A 21,996-nucleotide genomic window follows, 5' to 3' on the forward strand; every position below is an offset into this window, starting at 1 on the left:
TTTCATCGTGAAAACAGGATTCAGCACTCCATGTGAGCATGTGCAATTCTAATAAGAAATACACACCATTAAACTTAAATGAAAGCATAACATAAAAAATTGAAAAAATTATTACCATAGAAGAAAACGTTAACCAATGGAAGAGCAGGACATCCCCATGATCTGAGCAGACTAGATGTCAGCAAGGAAGCAGCAAGTGCCTGGCTCAGAGTTGGACCCCTCTTCCCAGAAAAAGAGAGCTGCCTTGTGGTAATTAACACAAAAAATATTAAAAATACATTAAAAATAAAAGACCAACAAATTCAAGACAATAAATACAGAAAATGCCAAGAGAAACCAGAAATAATCCAACATATTACAGGATCCTACAGCGCTTTTACTCAATCTGATTGCATACACAGACACCATTGTTATGAATGCACCACAGCTCTGAGGGACCAAAGGGTGCGGGGGAGCCCCCTCCTTTGTGAGAATCGCAAGAGCATTATTGGGTTGGGTCAGAGGACCCAGGAAATGAGAGAGAGAGAGACATGGCCATTGTCTCCTGGAGACAACGTTTGTGGATTGGGGACTATGCTACGTGCAAGCCCTCGGGCAAAGTGGGCTGGTTAAGAGAGGGATTGCATCATCCCAACCTGATTGATATCTGAGACCCCATGAGGAAGTATAAAAGAGGGTCTGGGGGAACAACCCCTTCAGACGCACCAGAAGAAACACTAGCGATCCCGTAATAGCGGGAAGCTATTTGAAGGAAGCCACGTGCATTCGGTTCCCTTGCCTCGGAGCTGGTGACTGGTACCACGGAAAACGACTTGGAACTAACAACGGGGAACCCATTCCCCCGACGCAACGGATTGGCCTCATAAAGACCCGGGCAGGTTTCAAACCGTCTCTCTCTTAAACCCAAAGAGCTGCAGCTTGAAAGGACAGTGACTTTTATCTTTCCATCAGACAATACAATATCCCTTGGACAAACGATAGAGCTATTGCTTAATTGATGATTATTATTATACCCACGTTTTCAGATTGAGTATTGATGATGTATTTTATCTGAATGTCTGTATTAATCTTATTTTTGTGCCCCTTTATAAATAAAGACTTTTAAAAATAGTACTATCAGACTTCAACGGGCCTCTCTATCTTTGCTGGTAAGTGACCCAGTTACGGGGTTCGTAACACCATCAAGTGGAAAACGTCATTCACCAAAATCTTGCTTTAAAATGCAAATTTCTAAAAGACACCATACCTGACTATAAACACAAGCCTGATCCATTGTTAGAATCCTACAAATTGTATAATGACTAATCCATTATTACAGATAGGACAATCCATAATAACTGTCTGGATATGATATTACAGGATAAACAAGCAAGAACAGCTTACTCAATAGATATAGCCATTCCAAACACACAAGACATTCAGAATCAATAAGTGAAAAACAATGGAAATATGCTGAATTAAAAGAGGAAATTGAGAGTCTATGGAATGTGAACAAGGCATACTTTATCCAAATAGTAATAGCTACAACTGGCATCATCCCAAAGTCAATAGCATTAAACAATTAGGTCTACACAGCAATATTTATTTAAATCCTCAGAAAGCCGCAATACTATACACCACTAGAATAGTCCAAAAGTTCCTAGCAATTCAGAAATGAGTGTACTTGGCTGTGCCCATACATCAGGTTTACCAGCTTAAACTGAGAAAAAATGATAATACAATAATAGTAAATAAGCAATAAATATCAAGAACGAGATAAAAAGCCCTTAAAAGTGAGTCCATAGGTTGTCGTAACATTTCAGTGATGGGGTGCGTGAAGTTGAGTCAAGTTATCACCTCTGATGGTTAAGTGTTCCTGAACCTGGCGGTGTGGGTTGATAACATCAAGATATTTAAAGTTGATGACTCTCTCTTCCCCTGATCCCCTAATGAGGACTAGCTTATGAACACTCTGTCCTTGGTCTTGCAGACGTCAATCTCCCTCCAATATGTTGATTCATCACCAGGTTAAATTCAGCCAATGACAGTGGTGACATCACCAAAAGTAGATTTCACTTTGGAGCAGTGCTTAGCCTCAGAGTCATAGGTATGAATTGAGTAGAGCAGGGGGCTTGTGATGCATCTGTGCTGATGAAGATTGTGGAGGAGGTGCTATTGCCGGTCCAAACTGACTCAGGTCTGCAATCGAGGAAATCAAGAATCCAGTTGCACAAGAAGTTATTGTCGCCTAGCTCTTGAAGCTTATTGATTAGTTTTGAGGGAATTATAGCACTGAATGCTGAACTGCAGTCAATGAAGAGTATGGTGTGCGCATCTTCACTGTCTAGATGAGGCAGGGTTGAGTGAAGAGCCCAGAAAATTATATCTACTGTTGACCTGTTATGATGGTAGGCAAATTAGAGTAGATCCAAGCTGTTTCTCAGGCAGGAGTTGATATTTTTCATCACCATTTTTTCAAAGCACTTCATCACAATGGATGTAAGTGCTACTGGATAATAGTTTTTGAGGCAAGTTGCCCCGTTCTTCCTAGGCACCAGAATGATTGAGACCTGCTTGAAGCAGGTGGTTACTTCAGATTGCAGAACCAAGAATATATCGGTGAACACTCCAGCCGTTTGATCAGCACAGGTCTTTGGTACTCAGCCAGGTGATCTGTCTGGGCCAGATGCTTTCCTTGGGTTCACCCTCCTAAAGGATAGTCTCACTTTGGCTTCAGAGGCTTAAATTACAAGGTCATCAGGGGCTGTGGGAGTTTGTAAATGTGTCTCCATGCTTTGAATATTAAAGCTAGCACAAAAGCCATTGAGCTCATCTGGGAGGGAATCCTTGTTGTCACCTATGTTGCTTGGTTTCTCTTTGTAGGAGTTGAGAGCAGTCAACCCCTGCCACAGCTGTTGAGCACCTTCAGTGATTCAAGTTTGGTCTGAAATTGCCACTTCACATGTTAGAGGGCTTTCCAGACATCATACCTAGACAACTTGTATTTCCCTTGGTCGTCAAAGCTGATTGCCACTGATCTGGCCTGCAGCAGATTGTGGATCTCCGGGTTCATCCAAAGCTTCTGATTGGGAAAGACCCTGACTAACTTTTGTGGGACACACTCATGACTGTTTTTATAAACTTTGTGACAACCATGGTGTATTCATTCATATCCTCTGATGAGTTCTTGAACATGGCCCAGTGCACCGACTCAACGCAACCCTAGAGTCGTTACTTTGCCTCCCTCGACCACCTCTTCATTGTCCTTACTTTTGATTTTGTGTTTTATATTGTGATTTTGCTTGCTTTTTTTTTGTTACTGTTTGCATTATTTGTTGTTTCTTTTGAGTGTTTGGTGTTTTGAGTGAGTTCCATAATTCTTCTTTGTTTCGTGGCTGTCTCTTGGGAAGACAAATCTCAGGGTTGTGTACTGCATACATGCTTTGATAATAAATGTACTTTGAATCCTTTGCAGCCTTGCCCATTAGCTTCTGCCTGTATGCAGACAGAATGATGATGCCCAGTTGATCATATTTCACTAAACAAGGTCCAGGCTTGGAATGGTAGACATTCCTAATCGTAGTATAGCAGTGGTCAAGTGTGTTGGGAGCCCTGGTGCTGCTGGTCATATGCTGATAATAATTGGGCAAAGATTGCTTCAAACAAGCCTGATTGAAGTCTCGCATAATGAATTGAAAGGCATCATAGAATGATGTTTCTTGTTTGCTGATGGTGGCACTCTGTGCCTGTTTGACATTAGTCTTTGGGAATATACAAATTGTGGTCAGGGTCACAGACAAGAACTCTCTTGGTAAGTAGAAAGGTCAGCACTTAATCATTAAATGTTCCCGCTCAGGGGAACAAGAATACAACAAGCTTGCATCCAAGCACCACAAAGAACTTCTCATGAAACACAGATCGCCACCTTTTGCCTTCTCTGAGTCAGCAGTATGGTCCTTCCATGTATTGAGAAGGCCGCAGGTCTGATCGCCGAATCTGGCATGTCCAAAGTGAGCCATGTCTCTATGAAACAGAACACAGCAATTTCTCATTTCCATCCAATACAGCAAACTTGCCCTTAGGTCCTCAGTCTTGTTCTCCAGCAACTGTACATTCGGTAACATGTGGTGGAAATTTCATACCCCTTTGTTTTAGTATGGATTGGAGTCCAGCCCTCTTCTCTCTCACTTGGCCTTGGCAATGGACCTATGTCCACATAAAGGTATCATAACTGCATCCTTGATAGTTAAGTCCATGGAGTCCTTCAGAAGATTATGAATTTGCTAGCTCGCTAAGATAGTTCAAAAGTATGTTACTTAAAGGGAAATCACAGGCTGCATTCTGTTGTGATGGTAGCTCAGGAGATGTACATTTAGAAGTTTTGTAAGCTGCCTGTATCATGTCACCATGTTTCACCAGTGCCATCTTGCAGGCAATATGCATGAATCATTCAGCCTTTTGCAGAAATTGAGTTGAAAAGTTCAGCATTAGAAATTGAAGAATAAAATTACAATATTGGGATGATTTTAGAATTGGGATTTGATGTATTGTTTGAACTTGTTAAGAAAAACATCAGGTATATTATCATTTGCTCACATTCAGTTTACCTTAAAGTAGTTGATACAAGAATGAAGAGTATTCAAATTTTCCTCAACATACCAAAAAGCTAAACATCTGAATGGAGATGATCTTAGCTAAATATCTAAAAAGTAATTAATTGATTTATATTGTCTTTCTTTTGGCAGCACTGCACTCCAGAAATATTTCCTGTTTCTAGTTTTAGAACTTATCTGTTACTTGACAATTTTCAAAAACTGTCATGGTGATAGTTTTCCTTGAGAAAAGCTGATAGCAGCTATATGAGGAAAAAGTTCTTTCTACCTCCTGTAAATCTGGTTTTAGATTTTAAAATTCTGAACATCAAGTATTTAAAAATCTAAATCCAGATTTATAGGATAAGGAATATGCTCCCACAGGTAGGTTCAGAAATCTAATTTTAATGAGGTTAGCAATCCCTGGTTCAAACAATGTATACATTCACCTAAAGTTCATCCACTTATAATTTGTCCATTTAACATACCATTCATTAACCACCAATGTGCACAAGTGCGGCTTAAATCACCTCCAAAATCCTATGATACAAAGAAATGGCTGACGGCTTCAGCAGTTGTTAATTGGTCTAAAATCTACTTACATTGAATAATTTTATCCTGATGAGGAGAATTTCAAATTGGAGATGAGCTGGAGTGGTTCCAGAAGAAACAAAAAAAAATGATAAGCAGAGTGTTGAGGAGCTCTGATATGGAGAACAGGAGATGAGAAAGAGGCCACAACACCTTTGGAATACCCATTTTAGAAAATGACATTTATGGATGAGAGTTTGATCAGTATATGATATAAGGTTGAGATGGGGATGGTTTTTGCAAAAGCATGGGATATTGTATTGGAAACTCAGCTCAGAATTGGATAAAATGCTACAGTCCCATTCAACAAAGCAGTAACTGGGGAAATCCCTGATTCAATGCACAATGTACAGAGATTATGTTAGGATATAAAATGTGGGATAAATGTCCTTCTTTGGTACTCTGGAGAAATATGACAGAGCTTAGCACCTGCCGTTGCAATTTGTCCGCTTTTCAGTCCACTCAGATTAATCATTTAAAAGTCCAATAGGTCTGACAAATGCTCAGCAAATTATCTGTCTCATTTCCCCAGTTGAAAATGTTTCCTTTTTTTTAAAGGCTTCTTTCTTCTCAGGCTTAACCAGAAGAATTTACAGCTCTTGCTCGTCTGATGGCAGAAGCAGTGAAAAGGTCAAGATAAATGGAATGGTACAACTCAGTGTTGTCACACAACTAACAACAATACAATATTTAAACAGATTCAGATTAAGCAAAGGCCTTGTGATCCACATCAATGGACCTGTTAATGCTATACGTACAACAGCAAACCAATCTATATTAAGATCAAAGATTCCTTTGGACATCAAAGGAATTATTTCTTTTTGATCTTTTAATCAGAGCTTATCAATGTTGACCTATTTAAAGTTAATGAAGAAAATCCATATATTCATGTCACATTTAACGTGTCCATCGATTAATGCTTTCACGAGTCTAAAATGAAATTTGCTTTCAAACAGTGTTGTATAAGACAATTCACCTAAAGTGGTAATTCACCAATTGAATTGTCCCTGCTGGGGTTAATCGGAGCAGAGATCATGCAGGAAATCTTGATCCAGATATTAATAGAAAGAAAAAAGTAGAAATGGTAATGAATGGTCAGTTAAGCTGTTTCTACAAGAGCAGGTGTATAAGAGAAAAGACCATCATAGTCTTCCTTTAGGCAATCATATCATTTTCTGACTCCAACAATACCAAATGAAAAGGCAAGCTGAGCATTTCAATCATTTTCAGCACACTTACAAAATTGCATATGGGAGTTAATTTTTCTTAATTTGAAAGTGCGTGAGCCACAAGAACTAAGGTGAAACAATGACTAGGATCAGCCTGGGTAGGAAAAAAAAAGAGGCTCTGATCATCATCTCTCTAGTCACCAACCTGATCACCATCCTTGACCCCAGATCCTATTCCTAAACATAGGCAATAATTATTCCAGGCTACAACCTCACATGATTTTCTAATCTATTGTGCCCAGTGATTGAATCTACTAACCATAGAACCATAGAACACTACAGCACAGTACAAGCGCTTCAGCCCTACATGTTGTGCTGACCCACATAATCCTTAAAAAAATGTACTAAACCCACACTACCCCATAACCCTCCATTTTTCTTTCATCCATGTGCCTGTCCAAGAGGCTCTTAAATACCACTAATGTTTTAGCCTCCACCACCATCCCTGGCAAGTCATTCCAGGCACTCACAACCCTCTGCGTAAAAAAACTTACCCCTGATGTCTCCCCTAAACTTCCCTCCCTTAATTTTGTACATATGCCCTAACACTGGCCCTCCTTGTACTCTCCCAAACCCAGGAGCAGTCAAAAAATCCAGACACAAGTAAAATTTGTAGTGATAGGTCTGACACTTAATAACACTCTAATGGAATAAAATCTGCTACATCTAGCCAGGTAGACTAAGTATGTAACATCTCATTGGAGGAAATGTGTTTTCATGACAAGCCAGTGGATTAGTTTATGTAATTTTCCTTTAAAAGGAATTGTGTAAATGGTCTGTTGGGTGTACAAATCAATTTTTCTCCACTTTTATACTGACGAATATGCCATTTACCAAAATTGTAAAAAAAGATTATTGCGCTATTTTAATGGTTTTATATGTTTGTTTTTAGAACAGCTTTGTTTCTCTTACATTCTTTTCTCAAAGCATGTAAGTGGAGGTTATGTCTGTCCTCCCTCACATAAATAATGATAACTAGATTACTTTCCAGCACAAGATCTAGTGGAGGAGGTGCAAATGGATGGAATCGAAAGGGAAGAGGTCATGGAGGCAATTCAAGGATATTTTTCATCTGTTTTCTGACAGCTTCTGCTTCGTTCATATGCCTGAGTTGCACAACAACTATGAGTTCAGCTTGCATTAGTTAATCAGAATAAGGCTGTTAGGAGAGTGAATGTAGCTTTATAATATCACTCTCATTTTTTTTAAAATAGTAGAGTGCTGTTAAGTGGTCTACATATGGACCAGGGTCATCATGGTCACATTTGTCAAACATACTAATGCACAGTTTATATGTTCAGTGACTGCAGTACTTGTGTCCAGATGAGAACTACTTAGAGCCTTACATATCTTTTGCAGAAATTCAAAATACAGGAGCTGCAGTATACTACTTATGTAATTTTAATATATATTTCTTAATTTTGCACTATTTAATTTCATTATATAGGTAGGGTACTGTAGAAAAGTCTTCGGCACACAAACACACACACACACACATATATATATATAGCTAGGGTTCTTAATAGTTTTGCACAGTACTGTAGTAACTTTATGTTTTGCACTGTACTACTTCAGCAAAAGAAACAAATAGTTAGACATGTGTGAGTGATGATAAACCTGATTCTGATCTGGGTCTCTGTTGTGGACTCATGGTTAGGAAAAGGGGAAGGGAGTGAGGAAGAACATTCTGTAATGATCAATAAACCCAAAGGAATCAGGACTTTGCCTGGTGTCTCAAGTCCTGGCTGTCTGCGCTGCACCAACCTCTGCCCCTGGCACTTGTTCTCTGCTACCTCTCTCACACCCCTCCCACGGCGATCCACCCTCACCATTCCCAACATCCTTTACACTCTCCAGATTTACAAATTGACTCTTCATGCCATATTGACATGCGGTACTGTGCCGTATATATCTAAGACTTCTGCATAGAACTGTATGCTGTTTATAATTCTTACTATAATTGGTAGTATATTTTATGTATTGCAATGTACTGCTGCTGCAAAACAACAAATTTCATGATTCTGCTGGTATGGTTTAATAATTAGGTGTTATTCCAGTTGTTAGCTTCATTCCACACTTGCTGAGGTCATGCCTCCCACAGGGTCAAGTTCAATACCTACTAAGGGGCAATAAGCTTGGAAATTTCCTTCTATCTTTGAAGATGGGAAGACCTGAGTTGTCATTCATGCATGCAGCCTCTGTGGCTTTGACATTGCTGGAGCAAATGGCAAGGGAAATAATATTGTCCAGCACCATTCACCATTGAATTGGTGTAGATTTTGGGCATCCAGTAACAGTTTACATTGCAGAACCTACTGGGCATCCACCAGTTTATTTGTTTTCTGTATTTATTTATTTATTTATTTATTTAGAGATACAATGCAAAACAGGCCCTTCTGGCCCAATGAGCTGTATTGCCCACTGATCCACCTGTTTAACTCCAGCCTAACCATGAGACAATTCACAATAACCAATTAACCTACCAACCAGTACATCTTCGGACTGTGGGAGAAAACCAGAGTACCCAAAGGAAACCCGCATGGTTCACATTGAGAACATACAAACTCCTGTCAGACAGCACCAGAACTGAACTCTGAACTCCAATGCCTCGAACTGTAATCTCATCATGCTACCATTTACTATAAATGCTAGCAGTTTGAGCCAATGGTTGAAACTCAGTTACCGAAAATTTCAAAGCAAATGCAGATATATAGAGTGCTCCCAAGATTGCATCCAATTCCTTCTAAGTTCTTTTTCACACTGTTTGCCTGACTCTTGATCTTCTGCCAGCACTACTGATGAGACTGAGTCAACAGTCAAAGGCCAATTCCTCCATGTCCCATGCAGCTGCTACTTCAGGTGCTTAACTGTGTGAAATACTTTGGTCAGTCATTCCTTCTTTCTGAAAAGATTTTTAATCCAATAAGCCCTTCCCCTTAGTGCGACTCTGGCACTTTAGCATCTGTGCTTCGGGGGGGGGGGGGGGGGGCTGGAAATGTGTGACAACAAGCATAAAGTCAACAGCTTGCCCAGCTTGTGAATGTTACCAACATAGAAATAGATGGAAATTGTTTCAAAGTAAAGTGCAGAAAATTGGATTTGTTCTATTCTGCTCAATAGTGATGAAGTTCCTAAAGCTTCCTACAGTACTTTTTGTATATAAATTATACCACAACTCACTTCTGAAATCAGGAATATGTTTTATTTCTTGTAGATAAAATACATTTAAATGTTTCAATCTAGTGTTCTCTGAGGAAACATGATTGTTTCAGCTGAAGAAAATGTATTTCATTAATGTCATACCATTAACTAACTGTAGAAGCACAGGAGGACATTCAGGTCATCTGGGGAATGCAGGCCCTGGTAATCCAATCACATCAGTCTGGTTCCCCTGCTGTTTCAAAGTTTAAAGCAAACTTATTATCAAAATCTTCATGTACTACACTGAGATTCATTTTCTAGCAGACGTTCTCAGTAGATACAAAGAAACACAATACAATCAATTGTGTTTGTCCATAATCCACAAATGCCTACTAACTCCCATTTGAAGTTTCAATTGACCCATCTTCTACCGCATTTACAGGCGGTGAGCTCCTGATAATTTGTTTTTCATATTGCCTCCCCATGAATATTTTTTCCAAGTTTTAAATGAATTGTTCTCTTTCCACAGCATCATCCTTCCCATTCTAATCTTACATCTGAAAAGCACTGTGCTGCAACAAAAAAATAATAATTTTCATGGCACTTGTATCCCATCCTTATGATAATAAACTAGAATTTGAACTTGAAATTCCTCGTCCTTGGAACCAGTCTAATTATTCTTTCTTACATCTCTCTTAAGACCTTGCCATTCTTCTTAAAATATGGTGACAATAAAATACCATCATATCCTAATCAATATTTATGCCACTGTATATGATGCCATTACCTCTCAATTAACTTGACTTTCCACTTTCTGAAAATGTATTCAAATAAATAACCAATTCCCTGTCCCCGCATATCTTTTAGAGCCTTGCCATTTGGTCTATCCTAACCTTTAAGTATGTAGTCATCTCTTTTCTTCCAATGCTGCCTCACAATCTCATATTCTTTTTGGGCATAATACAGTCTTCCAGATTCAATATCAAATTCTCCGACTTTAGGTAGCTCGCTCTTTCTTTCTGTCTGTATCTTCTGCCTGTCATCGATTTGGTTCAGTTCTTCTTAATCTTTGCAAATATGGTCTTTTTGACATGGTCTTTCTGGTGTCCTGCCAAAGGGTTTCAGTCCAAAATGTTGACTGTACTCTTTTCCTCCAGCATTTTGTGTGTTTTGCTCCAATTTTCAGCATCTGCGGATTTTCTCTTCTTTGGTCTTTTTGACATATCACAGAGCCTCACAATTTATATTAACAAGGAAGCTTAATGTGTGCATAACTGCCCCCAGTAACACATGCGTACTCACCCTATCAGAGATATTCCCTCTGTTCTTCCCATCCTACCCGACTTCATTCCCACTAAAAAGTAACTTGTTAACCTTTCTATCCCAATTCTAACAATGGATCACAGAACTAAAACATTAACTGTTTCATTTTCCTCAGGAATTGTGAAATTGATTGTGATGCAGAGATGCAGCATTGAGTCCAAGGGATCAATTCTCCTGGAAATTCAAGAAAAGCTGAGCTTGACCCTGGCAAATCAATGTTGATGCATCAGAGTCTATATCACAGAAGCAGGCTGGATTTCATTGAATTCAATTGATGCCTTGAGGTAATTTTGCTCCACAGTCACACCAACCTTTTACAGTTACATGACTTCTACTGAATCACTCACAAAATGCTGGAGGAACACAGCAGGTCAGGCAACATCTATGAAGCAGAACAAACAGCTGATGTTTCAGGCTGAGACCCTTCATCAGGATTATGCAGCTATGGCTACTGGCCTCTGAAAGGTTATCTCTCCCTCAAAGGTATCCAAAGACATATAGTTGATATAGTGAAGGGAATGGCCACAGTGAAACCCTGCTCTATGTGCCTACTGACCTTACTTCATCCAGTAGTCACCCATCTATCTATCTGTAGCCTGCAACTGAAATGTGACTACTTCACTAAAGCTCTCAGCTATCATATCCTCATCATCCCAAGTGATCATCCATCTCCAGCTCCAGTTCCTTGACCCAGTCTGTCAGTAGCTGCAGCTCAATACACTTCCCACAGATCAGGGAGACAATGAGGTTTCCTGACTTTGCACATTTTGCAGAAGGAGCATCCTACTGCCCTTACTGCCACTTCTTCGACACTAAGTAAAATGTCTTAGATTAACAGCTAAATAGAAGTCTTTTCCTACTTCTCGCCCATGCCTCCTCGCCAAAGCTTCAATTCCCCACACTTACACTGACCCACTCTCCCAATGGCTGCTGCAGTATGGCTACTTCACGTAACCGTATCTTCCTTACATTGTTTAGAGTGTAAACCCTCTAATTAGCCAATCAGCAAGACTTGTCTTTTTACAAGCTCTTTTTCTTTTATCTCTCTAAATGGGTTAGAAATAGTCCTCATATCCAAATCATGAAGAACTAAATAATTTACCTTCATATTAACAAAGATCTCACGCCGACACTTGCTGCAATGAAATAGGTTACGGACTTAGCACAAAATTGCAGCTGTTCATCTTCAACAGAAACCGTCAAAGAAGCCATGGAAATGATATACAAGTGAACACAGCAAAGAAACAAATGAGAGAATAAAATTTTTCGACTTCTGAGGTAGTGATCACCACAACTTTCAACAAAAATCCTAACCTAACAAAAATAACAGAACATTGAAAGTACTTTCAGATCCTTACTGAGTCTAGTGAGATGTGAATTAATGCTACCAGTACTTCTTTCCAATAAATCTAGCACCACAGGCTTCAGTAACTGAATGTAAAATATAATTATCCTTATAAAAGCAATCACTACAAACAAAATACAAATTCCAAGTGCTGAAAATCTGAAGTAAGAATAAAAAATTCTGCAAATACTCAGCAGGTCAGAGAGCATCTGTAGAAAAATCAAGAGTTAATGTTTCTGTTCATCAATTTCATCAAATTGGGGGGAAAAAAACATAATTATAGAAAGGGGAGGGGAGTGGGGAGAACAAAGAAAATGTCCATGATGTGAGAAATGGGAGAAAATGAATAAAACAAGTAATATATTGGTGTTAGCAGGAAGAGGATAATGAAGGATTAGGTGCAAACTGACGGAAGTTTAGAAGTTCCACAATTTGTTTATGAAAGACAGCTGCTTTGATTACATAACTCCAATTAGCAATATTTTCCCTGAATATTAAAATTAATTTACTTTGAAATAAGACTGAACACTATAAATTCAATAGTGATGTCAGTAGAATAACTCAGAATGTTATGCTGAGAGGTGAGCACTGAGAAATGCAATGAATTAAGAAGGGTGGAGGGATTGTTAAATTTCTGTTAGATATTTTATGCCTAGTAAAAATAATTTGAGATCTATTTGTTCATCTGTTTCCTACATCAGGCATTTGAATTTTCACTAAAACAGTCTTGAGCAAATATCTCATAAAATAGTCAAAAGAGGATGAAATGCATGACAATTATGATAATGCTTTTAAAAAGAGATTCCTGGTGTTCATGAGAGTACAGTAGCAGGCTAGAAAAGAGTGGATCAGAAGGTTTGCATCTTACATTAGAATAATTCAATATCACTTTTCTGATGGAAAGCAAATAAAACTGCAGGTGTGTATTTGGAAGAAAACAGAATACTGGGAAACTTCAAGCAACACACAAAAAATGCTGGAGGAACTCAGCAGGCCAGGCAGCATCTACAGGAAAAAAGTACAGTCAATATTTCAGGCTGAAACTTGCTGAGTTCCTCCAGCATTTTGTGTGTGTTGCTTGAATCTCCAGCACCTGCAGATTTTCTCTTGTTTGTAACTGGAAAATTTCAGCCAATCAAGTTGTATCTGTGCAAAGAGAAACCAGCTAATGTATCAGGTCAAAGACACTTCATCAGTACTAAGGTATTCTAAAAATTTTGATTTTGTACTGAAGATAAATATTGTATATTTTAAGAGCGATAGATACTGTATTTCAGTACAGCGATAGTGAAGCTGAGCTCTTGTTATATTCCATGCAGAACTGAAGGATGTTACTCTGGATATCCAGCACAATAGATAGGAGGAGGTCTCTAATTAGAAGGGTGTATCCACAATGCAGCTTCAGGGAACATTGGCCGAGAAAACACCCAGAAGAAGAGCAATTTTGTGAAGACACCAACTGAGCAACAAAGTGATAATTAAAACCTTCAAGTGCTGCAGCCCAAGAGCAGTCTCAATGCCCTGTGTCAATCACCTTGTCTATGTTTATAAAGATCATTGTGGCTATTTAGTAGTCCCTTAGGGTTTTTTTCCAGATTGGTTTTCGTGACAACAGGAACAAGTGACAGTAGGTAATACAGCACTGTATTATGAGGATCGGCTCGAAGCCATAGGAGCAGAATTAGGCTAATCAGCTCATCGAGTCCACTCCACCATTCGTTCATGGTTTATTTATTATCAACTTCATTCCACTGCCTTCTCTCCATACCCTTTGATACACTAACTAATCAAGAACCTATCAAACTCCGCTTTAAGTATACCCAATGACTTGGCCTCCACAGACATCTGTGGCAATGAATTCCATAGATCCACCATACTCCGGCTAAAGAAATCTCTCCCCAGCTCTGTTCTAAAATGAAGTCCTTCTATTCTGAGGGTGTGCCCTCAGATCCTAGACTAAACCACTACGGAAAATGTTCTCTACAGATTCACTCTATCTAGGCTTTTCAATATTCAATAAATTTCAATGAGATGTACCCTCATTCCACTAAGCTACAGTGAGTACAGGCCTAGAGGCATCAAACACTCATCAGATATTAACCCCTTTCTTTCTTGGAATGAGCCTCTTTGGGATCCTCTACAATGACTGCCTATCCTTTCTTACATAAGGGGCCCAGAATTGCTCACAATACTCCAAGGCCTTCTAAAACTTCAACATAACATCTTTGCTTTGATGTTATAGTTGTCTTGAAATGAACACCGACATTACATTTGTCTTCCTTAATACCAACTCAACCTGTATGAAGACCCCCAAGTCCCTTTGCACCTCCATTCAGAAAATTGTCTGTGCCTTTATTCCTTCTACCAAAGTCAATGTCCATACAATCCCCTGCAGTGTATTACATTTACCACTTCTTTGCCCATTCTCACAACTTGTACAAGTTCTTCTACAGACTTAGTTTTTCCTCAACACTAACAGCATCTCCATCTATCCTTGTATTGTCCACAAACTTGGCCGCAAAGCCATCAATTCCTTCACCGAAATCTTTGACATATAACATGAAAAGAAGTGGTCCAAATTGCCGGCTGGTGGTGGAATGGCATCCACACCGGACTTCAAGGTGAGTGGTCCTGGGTTCAAATCTGGCTGGCTCCTTGCATGCTTTCCATTTGTGCTGGGTTGAACATCGAGCTAGCAATTCAGCCTCATAGAAAAACAGCAGACAAACGCTAAAGAAATAGGAAGGTTGCCACCCAATGCTCCACAAGGCACAGAGAGGAACGGCAACAAGTGACCCCAACACTAATCCCTGCAGAACATTACTCATCAACAAACAATCAGAAAAGGCCCCTTTTATTCCCATTCTTTGTCTCCTGCTAGTCAGCCAATTTTCTATCTATGCTAGTACCTTTCCTGTAATACCATGGACTCGTATCTTATTTGGCAGCGTCATGCGTGGCTCCTTGTCAAAGGTCTTTTGAAAATCCAAGTGAACTACATCCAATCTCCTTCCTTTGTCTATCCTGCCTGCTATGTCTTCAAAGAATTCCCAAAGATTTGTCAGGCTAGATTTCCCCTTACAGAAACTTAATTAAGAAAAATGCTAACTTTGGACTCCAAAATCTTACCAACCACTGAAGTCAGGCTATCTGGCTATAATTTCTTGTCTGCTGCCTTCTTGTCTTCTTAAAGAGTGGAATGACATTTGCAATTTTCCCATCCTCTGGAACCATTTTAGAATCTCATGATTCTTAAATGATCACAATTGCCCAGTGAAGCTTGCCTGTGATGCCTCACATTATTGTGTAGGTGAAGTCTTATCACACATTATAACACTCCATAGCCTCTGCATCACGTTCCCTTACCACTGCAGAGAAAAATTATGCACAGGTTGACAGAGAGGCCTTGAGTCTGGTTTGGGATGTAAAGCATTTTAACCAGTATTTTGATGGGGACAGTTTACCCTCATTACTGATCTTCAAGCACTATTATCCATTTTCAATCCACAGAAGGGTGTCCCACTAACAGCAGCAGAATGACCGGAGAGATAGGCTCGGTTTCTTGGAGGACACAATTAAAATATTGAATTCAAGAGGATGACTAAGCATAGAAATATAGAAAGATTGGCCCGTCAACCTTTGGAAAAGGAAATGCATGAAAAATTGACAAAAGAGGACACTTCTCTTGGTACATTCTCCCTAAAACAAATCTCATTACGGTAGAGATGATCCAAAGGGAAACCAGAAAAGGCCCCACACTGTCTCTGGTAACCCAAAGCAGCTGGAACGTGAAGGCACAGGAGAAACTCAACTTCTCCCATTTTTATCTGTACCAAGGTGAACTTGCTTCATGGAGGTCACCTTACGTGCAGATTGAATTATGTTGTACCATCAAGCTATTGAAGAAGGAGGTACATACCAGACACCTAGGCGTGGCTCGAAGCTTTGTCTGGTGGCCTGCAATAGAGCCAGCAGAGGATTCATGTGGATTTTGCTAGACCATTCATGGGCACAGATTTCTTGATAGTGGATGCAGCTACAAAGTGGCCAGAAGTGTTCCCAATAGCTTCACTACAGCCTTACACATTTCTGATGTTTTGAAAAGCCTCTTCTCAAGGACTGCTATTCAAGAACACTTAGTTAGTGACAATAGACACAGTTTGTTGTGGAATAGTTTCAGTCATTCCTGAAAGTAAATGGAATAAGACATACTGTTTTACATCTGCACCATACCACCCAACTATGAATGGCTTGGCATAATCTTTGTTCAAACTCTAAAGAACGCACTGCGAGCAATGTCATCAGAACACACTACATTAACTCCTAATCTGAAGCTTGCCAATTTCCTCATTGCATATTGTAATGCAGCACACTCGACAACTAGCAATTCACCAGCTACATACAAGAGAAAATCTGCAAATGATGGAACTCCAAGCAACACACATAAAATGCTAGAGGAACTCAATGGGCCAGGCAGCATCCATGGAAAAAAGTGCATTCGGTGTTTCAGTCCAAATCCTTCAACAAGACTGAAGATGAAGGGTCTTAGCTCAAAAATGGGAGAACTGGAGTTTCCCCTGCACATCTCAGCCGCTTTGGTTTTCCATAAAGACCAGAGTGTGGGGTCTTTTCTGGTTTCCCTTTGGATGTTGCCTGGCCTGCTGAGTTCCTCCAGAATTGTGTGTGTGTAGTTCACCAGCTATGCTGTTCCTATGTCATTCCTTGCACTCACACTTGGATCTCCTCAAACCCAATCTCAGAAGGAGTATGCAGGTCAAACAGCTAGGAAAAAAAACTGTGGGCTTCTCAAACAAGGAGATTCAATGTTTCACTCCTGGATAAGCACTCCTGGTGAGGGACCACAGATGAGGAAAACTGAGTACTCAGAAGGATTAAGGACAGAACTGGACCCCTCTCTTACACTGTGGAGATTGTGTCTGATGTGCTCTGGAGACAACACTTCGATCAGTTGAGAAGAGCAGAGTCAATTGTTAGAGACAAAAAGATGGCCAGAGCTGTCAGAACCATTTCCTGCTGTCCCAGTGTCAACTCCTACAAGCACCACAGGAGGCACCCAGAACCTATGATTTTTTCACAGTCACAAGTCTCACCTGCCAAGCAGAGTGATCCCCCTTGTCAGGAAAGATAAAATCCCACAACAGTAAGGAAACCTCCACAGTGATTAAATCTTTAAGGACAATTTTAAAAATTTACTATGCTGTGGATGCCTGTATAGTAGTTGTATTATATAGTATGCTCTGTACATATTTGAGATGCATTCTATATTGAGCAGGTCTTTATAGCTAAACAGGGAGAAATGTTGTGTATTTAATATTAGAATAATATTTAAAAAATATTATAAATATGTTGCTGATTAAGCATTCTTTGTTTAAATAATTAATTACAGGCTAGATGTAAAAGTCTGTAAATGGCATTCGTTATGTTGCCACCACGTGACACATTGGTGCCCTCATTTAAAGTAAAACTAAGGCTCACATTTCAGACTCTTTTCTTTTCCTTCTTTAATGTTTTGGATTTACAAAACGTTACATTTCCAGCAAACTTTTAAAAAATCGCTAACTATATTCTCGAGTTTATGTAAAGTAGTATTTTTCACTTAATTCAACAACATAAGCTTTGTGGATCCAGAACTGGCTTGCACACAAAAGACAAGCAATGGTTGTAAATGGATTATATTCTGCATGGAGGCCGGTGACCAGTAGTGTGCCTCAGGGATCTGTTCTGGGACCCCTACTCTTTGTGCTTTTTATGAATGACCTGGATGAGGAAGTGGAGGGTTGGGCTAGTAAATCTGCTGATGACACAAAGGTTGTGGATAGTATTGAGGGCTGTCAGAGCAGGACATTGATAGGATGCAAAACTTAGCTGAGAAGTGGCGGATAGAGTTCAACCCAGATAAGTGTGAGGAAGTTCATTTTGATAGGTCAAATATGATTAATGGCATGACTCTTGGCAGTGTGGAGGATCAGAGGGATCTTGGAGTCCCTCAAAGGACACTCAATGCTGCTATGCAGGTTGACTCTGTGGTTAAGAAGGCATATGGTGCGTTGGCCTTCATCAATTGTGGGATTGAGTTTAAGAGCTGAGAAGTAATGTTGCCGCTATGTTGCCCTTGTCAGACCCCACTTGGAGTACTGTGCTCAGTTCTAGTTGCCTCACTATAGGAAGGACATGGAAATAGTAGAAAGGGTGCAGAGGAGATTTACAATGATGTTGCCTGGATTGGGGAGCATGCCTTAAGAGAATAGGTTGAGTGAACTCAGCCTTTTCTCCTTGGAGCGACGGAGGATGAGAGGTGACTTGATAGAGGTGTACAAGATAATGAGCAGCATTGATCGTGTGGATAGTCAGAAGTTTTTCCCCAAGGCTGAATTGGCTAACATGAGAGGGTATAGTGTTAAGGTGCTTGGAAGTAGGTACAAAGGAGATGTCAAGTTTTTTAAGCAGAGAGTGGTGAGTGCATGGAATGTGCTGCCGGAGGCGGAAATGATAGGGTCTTTTAAGAGACTCCTGGATGGCTACATGGAGCTTCGAAAAATAAAGGGTTATGGGTAGATCCTAGGTAGTTCTAAGGTAAGGATATGTTCGGTACAGCTTTGTGGGCCGAAGGGTCTGTATTGTGCTGTATGTTTTCTATGTTTCTATGTTTCTATAATTGATTGCAAAATTATACTGTGCTGATCCTTCGCTATATCAATGTAGTTAAAAATCCTTTTCTCTTTATTTCTTTTTTGGTTTTCTTTCTACCTTTCTATTTTAAACACAACACAATGTTAAATGTTTTGAAGTTGGACCATAAAGTGAAAAAAATTGGAATTTTTAATTTCATATAAGAAATTATCACATTACTAACCAGCAAAATCATAACTCATGAATATAAGTAAAGCCACAAGCAAAATAATATTATTCTCCAGTGAGTTACACTAATTATTTCATTCCAGACCTTCAAATTAGCCTAAGTGTACTGTGATTACTGGTCCACTGATTTTACATATACTAAATGATGAGTAATTTAAAAGGTGATCACAAGAAATTGGAAGGGCTTTAAACGGTGTGCCTTAAGTTCCTTCTACTTTCGACTGTTGCAACACAACAACTTCATGAGAAACCTTGATCCCATGGTTCCATGCACCATACAAAAAGAAGCTTAAATAAACCATGCACGCTGGTCCACTGCAGTGGCAGTGCCACTACAAAATGCATTGTCATTACCCATTAGGACAACGGTACCTCCTAAATCTGTGACCTTCACAACCAAGTAGGACTAAGGCAGCAAATGCATGGGATTGTCAACACCTCCAGTTCTAAGTCTCTTAAAAATATATTCCTTCATCATCATTGAGTCTAATTCCTGGAATTCCCAGCCAGCAACACGGTGCATTAATTAATTCAAGAAATGGTATAAGGCTTGAAGTCATGGCAAATGTGTAAGAATGCAGAGGAGCATGTAAGTGTTAGTTCCAATTCCTAGTTGATTAGAGTTGTCAATATGTGAATGATGGAATGGGCTTGGGACAGATGGTTCAATTGGAGAGATGTGATATTTGAAGATGATTTTGTTGATCTTGACACAATGTTGAGTTCTGCATCCTGCCTGCAGGGACTGATCTCCAAACCTCTTTCCTCCTCTTGGATTTGTCTCCTGAAGACCTTCTGAATAGAGGATAATTTTCCTCTTCTCCATATTCTTCAAGAGGATTTCTGTGGCAGTGTTCTAAGAAACGGAGCCTATTCTCTCCCTCTGTAGTGTGCTATGTCCTCTCTGAAACTGTAATCATACTCACTGTGATCTGCATCTCCTGCTCTGCAATAATGCACCTTTGTTCAGAAGGACAGAAATTTGACTTCAAGAAAGCATGTCACTCACAATCTGCCTTCCAGAAAACCTGTTAGAGAAATCAATAGCACTAATAATATTGATTGGATGCTGAAAGCATCATAATTACCAAGGAGGATGAATCATTTGTACTGCCTGCACCAAGTCCGGAGCACATGGGTAAGTCATACATGACTATCTCCAGGCCCATTTTCCAACATCATCCAACTTAGCTGTCCATGTACTTAATAGACACAACATTTCCTTCATCAACACACCCCACATAACTCCATTAAGTTGTTGTCACATAGAACTTGTGTTTTACAAATGCCTGCTGCCTGCACTTAATTACTTTGTGGCTTTCCAAGTAAGTATTGATTTTGACTCCTTCACCAATTCTAATTTTAAGTTGACTCGCTTACGGATGCATGATTTATCCTTCTCTAATTTCTTCAAAGACCTTGTTAGGTCATTAATTTCCCGATTCACTTGCAAAATTTACCTATCCAAATATTCAAAAGTATAGGGCATTCATTCGCTACAATGATGCTCATTTAAAAAAAAACACTTGAAAATTTTAACTTCTTTTTCAAGTCCGAGTTCAGATGTAACTCATTGTCAATCTATTATTTTGCTGGTGTATTTTATGCAAAAATCACCAGTATTGTCAAGAAAAATTGAAAATTCATAAAAATAATAGAAAAACTGGTGTCCATGATTTATTAGAAATTGCTTCAAATGTCACATTTTTGTATCGAATCTATCTGTTTGTAAGTTCCACATATGTTACATTACTGGCTGGTTACATATTCATCAAAATAAATCTTTCATTATTACTTTCTCCGAAACTACACGATCTGAAAAAAAAATATATATATATTCCTTTTTGGCAACTTTGCAGTGGTGAGAATATCCATTCTCTGATTTCATCTCTGATAAATCTGGCATCAGTGAAAGCAATACCCCTTGAAGAAGTAGAGTCATGAATTAATGGCTCTCTGGAAGCCTGATAGAGGAAAAATGTACAGGAATCTATCATTAAAGAATTGATTACAATACACTAGGAAATGAATAATAGGATAGTCCGAAATGGTACAGATATATGAAATAAAAGTCATATTGAGGAATCTGTTAGAATTTTTTGAAATTGCAAAGGACAGATAGTTTGGGGATGCTGAATTTTTACTTCCAAAATGCCTTCAATAAGATGGCACACAAGATGATTTGAACAAATTAGAACACATGAGATTGGAGGTAATACACAATTCACAATGATGAGGAAAGTGCAACAGTAACTTGCATTGGGGACTTGGCTGATGGTCTGTGTGAGCAATATGAGTAAGTATAAATGTACAGTATCTTAAAAGATTAGTGTATCATGTGAAATGTTAAACACATTGCTAGCTGATAGTAGGGATATGCAGGGCCAGATTAAGCTATTGTGGGGCCTGTAGCATATGTTGTAAAGAGGCCCTAAATTTTTAAAAATGCACAAAAGTATAAAACATAAATTATTTATTTGCATAGTAAACTAATTCAATTTTTTTCATTTGCTGTACAGCCAGATAATGCAACAAATGTCTGACACTTCAGTAATAGTATTACTTACATGTAGGTATCAATTTCAAATGTCAAAAGTAAAAAAAATACAATTTAAAAGTTACATTTTCTAGATTTAGCATGAGCATATTTGTTGATGATACTGGAAATGTCTATTTCATGCAGAAGTTTATGGTCAATGCTCATTAGGGTGAGATTGTTCAATCTGTTTTAGTTCATTTTTAATCCTTTTCTGTTTTGAAAATGACCGTTCTCCACTGCAGTTGGTAACCATGAGTGACAAATAGATGTTGAAGGCATTTTCAACATTTGGAAAACATGACTCCACACAATTGTCAGTTATCAAGTGGTGTAACACTGCAAGGTCTTGTTTAGAGCCAATATGAGAAGCAAGGTCAG

The sequence above is a fragment of the Hypanus sabinus genome, chromosome 15 (genome assembly GCF_030144855.1).
Source record: "Hypanus sabinus isolate sHypSab1 chromosome 15, sHypSab1.hap1, whole genome shotgun sequence".
NCBI classification, from domain to species: Eukaryota; Metazoa; Chordata; class Chondrichthyes; order Myliobatiformes; family Dasyatidae; genus Hypanus; species Hypanus sabinus.